Here is a 6,714-nt window from a genome sequence, read left to right as displayed (position 1 = left end):
AGCATGTGTACTGGACTGGACTGCAAGGCATCAAGCTGTTTCCTGATGCCCTCCTTCAGCTGCCTCACCAGTGCCTGCATGTCTGGTGATAGTGGCTTGCCCCAGCCAGGAACACTGATCCTCTGGAAGCTCTCCATTTGGCTCTGAAGTTCCCTCACTATGGGGATTACCTGGCTAATGAGGGCATCGGCAACACTTGAGGAAAGGCTTGAAGACCACCAAGAACTGAGAGATAGTATCCCACTCAGCTCTGTTCAGGGGGCCGCTGATCCCATACTCCTCAAGAAAGGCCATCTCATGGATGGCCTTCTGTTGCTCCACCAGCCTCTCAAGCATCAGGTATGTGGAGTTCACCTTCATAAACACCAACTGCTCCACCAAACCAGGATCCAAGAAGGTAAAAGTTGTGTGTCACTGAATCTCCACTGATGTTGAACACCCTCTCACTCAGAACACTAGTCAGTGGACAGGACAGGTGCTCATGGGCAACTGCAGCCAGATCCAGCTCACTCCTACCCTGGGGGTCTTTAAAAGGAGGCTAGATAGACACCTTGCTGAGGTCATTTGACCCCAGCATTCTTTCCTGCCCATGGCAGGGGGTTGGACTTGATCATCTGCTCTGGTCCCTTCTGACTCTACCAACTATGAAACTATGAAAAACCCTTTGTCAGGCTGAGGAAGCAGCTGCAGTTGGTGTGTCTCCTGGTCCTGGATGGACGTAATAGTAAAGAAGCCAGCCTCTTCAACCTCCTAGGTATATAAACTCATGGACTCAATATAGACAGTGCCATTTTGACACACTGCAACCTGCTGAACATCTGACTTCCCAGGTACCTCTGCACTTTTGCCTGTGCTGCTACATTCCTCTCCCCCTGCCCAGACTGTCCCTCACCCCCTGACAGCTCCATTTCCATTTTCACTGACTGGCTTTCTTGTCTGCATTGTATGCAAGGCCAGACTTTGGCTTCTTTACTATTCCTTCCATCCAGGACCAACAGGCATACAAACTGCTTCCTCAGCCTGACAAAGGGTTTTTCAACCCAAAAGCTTCCTAAGATATATTTCTCTAACTATTCTTTTTTTTTTCATAAAAAACATATAAACATAAATACACAAGATAAGCCATCACACACCACAAGAACATATATCCAACACAACATCTTTACCTCTTGCTTTTGATTCCTTTATAAAGAGAAAGGCTCTTTGGCAGGTTTGCTAAGTTACCAGTGATGCTGCTGGTGTGACTGTGCTAGTGCTGCTCACTCACTAACTTATTAGATACCTGTTGCCATTTAAAGTGGCGGAACTGGACTGAGGCTTTAGGGGAGGAGAGGGCCTCACTGGGGTACACTACTGTATTGTACAGATGCCCCAGTGCCAGTGAGGGCGCACCTTAACACATACACAGTGTCACCCACCCACGTCACGAGTTTTGCCTGTCAGCAGCCAGAGGTGCAGGGCCCCAGAACCCAGACTTTCCCTGCACCTATCTCCTTGACAACTGGAAAGCTTCATGGCTGCAGCAGGGCCTAGCAGGCCTGCAGCTTTCACCCTGCTGTGTCTTAACATACACACACAGTGTCACCCACGTCATGAGTTTTGCTTGTTCACAGCTTGAGGTGCAGTTTTACCCCAAACCCTGTGCCTATATCCCTGAAAATTGGCAGGATTTGTGGCCTCAGAAGAGGCTATGATTCCTGCAGTTTTGAACCCACTCTGGCTTAACATGTACACATGACATGAATTTTGCTTTCAAGACTTTGAGGTACAGTTTCCCTGAAACCCCTACACCTATCTCCTTGACACTTGGCAGGACTCATGCCCTCAGAAGTGGCTACCACTCCTGCATGTTTCATCCAGATAAGGCCTGAAATGACAAAGTTATAGGCTGTTTCAAGTTTCCCCATTATAGACAATGGGCGAAATGTCAAAACAGTGTCTGTCAGAACAGTAAAACCGTTTCAACGAAATGAAAAGGAACAGCGGTTTCGAATCAAAACAAAATTCAAAATGAAATGCTGTTCGTTCAATGTTGACATGCGAGTTGAAACCCAACAGTGCTGTTTTGCTTAGCCCTAGTAGCGCCTATATTCTGAGTTAAATAATTGTTTGTTTTAACAGAAAAAATAAAGGCTGAATGTATCTTAGAATATTCTTCCATTTCAAAAGATATTAGCTTAGGTATCAACAGATATCATTTTTGCCACTAGGCATTATATCTCATTAGTTTAGTTTAATACTTAGACTCAAAATGATGACAGGCTGGATTCTTTGGTTTGTGGTGAAGATAACTTGTATGGAAGTGAAAATCAATTTTTTTATTTACTGACTTCATTGGTGTTCAGCCCTACAAAGAAGAAGACATGGTACAAACTGCAAATGCAGAAACTTCAAGTGTGGACACACAATACCTTGAGATTTAAGGTTTGATAGTAGTAATTGTTAAATTTGAATTAATGAGTTTACTAATTGAGTAGTTGCATTTAGAATGCCTGGTTTTACTGAACAAGCTTGAAATTAAATCACCAGTAATGAAAAGGTCAAAATGTAATTTTGATTTTTGTAATTAGTTTTAATGTAACTTGTCAGACCTTAAATTATATAAAATGAGTAGAACTTGTCAAAGGTTGTAGAACCAGTGTTGTTCAACATTATACTTTTCCTATTTTCTATTGGATACTGTTTCTTACTCATAAACTACAGTTTCATGAAACACCTGTCATTAGGTGTGGTTTGGAAGTCTTATTAGGTGGATTTCAAACTGAGTGGAGATACCATAGGTGTGACAATTAAACACTTCTGCATCTGAACCTTTTACTAGAAGGGAGATATTTTAAGGCTTAGTCTGGTGAAGGCTTCAGGTCACTAGACATTTGGACCCATCAGTGTTTCCAATGGGAAACCATGCAGAAGAAAGAGAAATAAAATCTGTCAGGAACACTAGGAGATTAGCTTTTTAATCTATGTAAACTGTTATGTTTATTGAAATTGTTAGACCCCAACTCCATGCGATGCCCGACAGCTAGGGAGATGATGATCCAATTGCTCAGGGATCCAATTGCTCAGGGAGCAAAGAGGGAGCAAACACTAGCACACATTGCTCAACAACAGCTTTATTCATAATGGAGACAGCTTCAGGCAAAGGTCCAACAAACCAGGGACCTGCAATGAACACTAGTTCTTTCTACACTTATACACCTGGGTTCATGCTCATTAACATTTACTCCACCTTTATCCCTCCTATGTTCCACCCATATTCCATCCTATCTCAAGCTCCACCTCTGCTTATCATTTACTTCATTAGCATGGAATTGCCTATGCATTTAATTTATTTACATGCTTTTTTGCTATGAACGCATGGTCAAGACTATGAACCCAGCTTCCTCCAGTCACTTGCCATTTCCTGCTGCCTTCAGCACCATCTCCAAGGTCTTTCTTCTGCTTTATCTTCTGATGATAGCTGGTGGGCTGCGTCTTGTTCTTCTTACACAATGCGCTATATTTCCTTACAACACTACCACATAGTTAGGATACTGCTTGCCTAAGCGTCTTACAATGTTGCTTTCAATATATCATTCTGCCTTGTGGCTAGCAGCTTTGTTGGCCACAGGCTAAAGCCTTTTATTCAGCTCCAAATTCAGTTCTTCCCAAGATCCAAATATGGTTACCCTAACAGAAATACTGAAAAGCTTTTTGCATATGCCTGGCTTTGGAAAGTGTTCTCAAGAACCTTCTGTTTTAAAAGATCTCTCTGTACTTTCTGCCCAAACCACAAATTACTGTAGTAGTGCTTCTTCTTTGTCATCTATAAGACATGTAAAGTTTTCAGCATTCTCCACCCTGGGATCTCACATTTTTTAAAGAGTGAAAGGAAAGAACCCAGGTATGTTGGACATGAATTCCCCTTATGGATTTCCCTCCTAGGCATGTGCACACTGATTAGAGGTTGGAAGGTTCTAGACCAGCTCAATTTTCCACCCTGATGATGCCAGTCACCCACTTACCACCAGGAGAATGTGCAGTGGCCTACCTGAATCAACTTGGTACCGTGTGCTACACCTAAGTGCCAGGTACCCAGTAGTTTGGGTGTCATGTGCATGCTGGGATGATTGGTTAAGAGTGATGATTGACAAGTGAGGTGCCTTTGGTAATGTAAAAGGAGTCATGAAAGGGCTTTGAGCATGTGATTGTTGGGTTCGATTGGGTGTGAGTGGGTTCCTGTGAGGAGATTGATTGGACTCCTGAGACGTGTAACTGGACTATGGGTTACTGAGTTGTTCACCTGGGGTGTGGTTGTTGGATTGACATTGAGGCATGATGTGCATCATTAGACTGATTGATTTGTTGCCTTGTTGATCCTGGGAGGAGCTTAGTTGGTTTTGATTGTCCATGGTGTGTAGTTGTGCTTGTGAAAGAGTATGTGAGGGGTGATCTATTGGAAAACTAAGGTGTGTTTGAGACATCTGTGGGTTTCTTTTGGGTACTTACCTGGGAATAGAACCTCAACCATCTGTTGGTAAGTATCACCCTTCCCCTTCACTCTCAGTCTGAGTATCCTCTGAGGGAAAAGACCGAGAGAGCTGGTTGTCACAGTAGCTCATTGAGCCTTGAGGATGCCCTGATGCTGCCCTCTATTGCCCGCTGGCAGTCTTGTTCATACTTTTTGATCAAACCAGTTTAGCCTCATATTATAAAAGCCTTAATCTGTCTGTCTGTCTGTCCATAACACTTTGGCTGACTGAAACAACCAATAAGAGTGCAAATACAGCACTGCAGGAGGTGGCGGCAAGTCAGAGTGCTGTCATAAAGGTGGGGAGACAGTAGACGTAGGGGAGGCATGAGGTCAGCACAGCTTGCCTCATTCCCCACCCACCCTGCACCCTGCAGGCAGTGATGATGGAGTGGAGGGGGAGGGGCAAGGCCACCAGAGCTGGCCTCGACCCCCCTTGCTCCTTGGAAGTGGCAGCAGTGGTGTGTGGCAGGGTAGGGACAGGATGCCATGGGGAGGGCAAGACCACCTCCCCCCTTCTGGGCCTCTCACCCACTTCTGTTGTCAGTGCCTGCAGGTCAAGCATGGGCCGACATGACGGTGGTGGTGGGAGGAGTGGGCCCAATTGGGGGGAGGAGCGGATGCGCCGCAGCAGTGGGGGGTGGGAAAGAGAGGGCCAGGCCAATGCATTGGTGGTGGGAGGAGGGACTGAGTGTGCCTGGGCTCAATGGCAGGGAGAGGAGTGGGCACAATGTGGGGTGAGAAGTTGGCTTACCACAGTAGGGAGAGAAAAGTGAGCCTGGGCCAACATGGCAGCAGCGGGGGGAAGGGAGGAGAATGCCCCCTTCCCCCCTCAGGCCCAGGCCCATTCCTCCCCTCCCCACCCATGTTTTCCCCTCCCCTGTTCCTCCCATCCTCCTGCCACCACCACTTCTCTCACCCCGACCTCTGCAGGGGTCAGCTTCTCCCCACTCTTGGGCCTGGTCTTCCCCAATACCCCTGCATCAACCCTGGGCCCACTTCTCCCCTCCCCTTGCCGCTGTGGTGGGGAAAGGGGGAGCAGGCCCAGACTCCAAGTGGCGGGGGGGTAGGCCCAGATGGTGGGGGCATGGGGCTCCATCCTCATCCACTCCCCCCACCATCATTCTTGATAGGCAATTGGATAATATATATATAGTTGTATTTCTTTGTTTTCATGTTCTGATATTTGTTTTGAGTCTCTACAGTTGTCTTATTACAGGGTGCATAAGTTTGGCTGGAGCCCTATGTGCATCCTGTTACCCTATAAATTCCACCCTGACAGAGATACTTACAAAAGGCCCTGGTCATCTGACGAGGCCTAGCAACCCTCTATGCCATTACTTTATTATAGATTGCCATTGTCACGGATGGTGAGGTTTTTTCTCACCCCCTCCCTCCCCTGCCCCCTTTCCTCAGAAGTTTTGCGTACTGGCTGCAGCCAAGGGTGGGGATTTTGACTGGAGTGTGCCAGGACTGTAGGACCTAAAACTGGAGGATTTCTTGCTAGAGAGTCTGGTCCCTCCACTCGTGGTGATTCCAATTCCCATATTTGGGGTTAGGAAATAATTTTACTCTGTGGGCAGATTGGTATGAACTGTAGGAGTTTTTGCCTTCTGTAGTAAGGGAAATGGCTCTCTTCCTTGGATCTGGTTGAATGTATTTTAACAGCATTTGCAGCAGCAAGACATTGGCCACCATGGTCCCCTTGGTTTACCTGTGGCAGGTTACAATATTAAGTCTTGTGGTTGTGTCCAGGTTAACCATGTAGTTTTGTTATTAGGTTAGCCAATAGATTTGCATAGGATGGCTTGTATAGGGATGATCCAGCCTCAGGGGAGGCGAGAGGGTTGGACTAGTTGATTTCTGAAGGTTCCTTTTGATAGGTAGAAAATGATATTTAAAGGTTTGCTTTTAGGAATTGGCTTGTATGTAAAGTAGATATTGCTTTAGACGAATGGTCCAGGGGAATGGCAATGGACAGCTGATTTCTAAAAGATTGTTTGTGACAAAGTTTCCATCAAGGCTCACTGTTTCATAGTTTCATAGTTGGTAGGGTCAGAAGGGACCAGAGCAGATGATCAAGTCCAACCCCCTGCCATGGGCAGGAAAGAATGCTGGGGTCAAATGACCTCAGCAAGGTGTCTATCTAGCCTCCTTTTAAAGACCCCCAAGGTAGGAGTGAGCAGCACTTCCCTTGGAAGTTG

General features: G+C 46.1%; 1 long non-coding RNA gene across 1 annotated transcript in view; it reads left to right on the top strand.

The window, feature by feature from the left end:
• Window positions 1–3,058: 3,058 nt before the first annotated feature.
• The window catches only part of LOC109323869, a 17,696-nt gene continuing 14,040 nt past the window's right edge, over window positions 3,059–6,714 (top strand). Inside the window, exon 1 of the long non-coding RNA XR_002104776.1 lies at window positions 3,059–3,360. This is a non-coding gene — a long non-coding RNA (uncharacterized LOC109323869). The remainder of the gene's footprint in view (window positions 3,361–6,714) is intronic.

Source organism: Crocodylus porosus, unplaced genomic scaffold (genome assembly GCF_001723895.1).
Source record: "Crocodylus porosus isolate Cpor-Errol unplaced genomic scaffold, CroPor_comp1, whole genome shotgun sequence".
Classification (NCBI taxonomy): Eukaryota; Metazoa; Chordata; order Crocodylia; family Crocodylidae; genus Crocodylus; species Crocodylus porosus.
The sequence above is the reverse complement of the archived record's forward strand: the minus strand, read 5'-3'. Positions and strand labels throughout refer to the sequence as shown.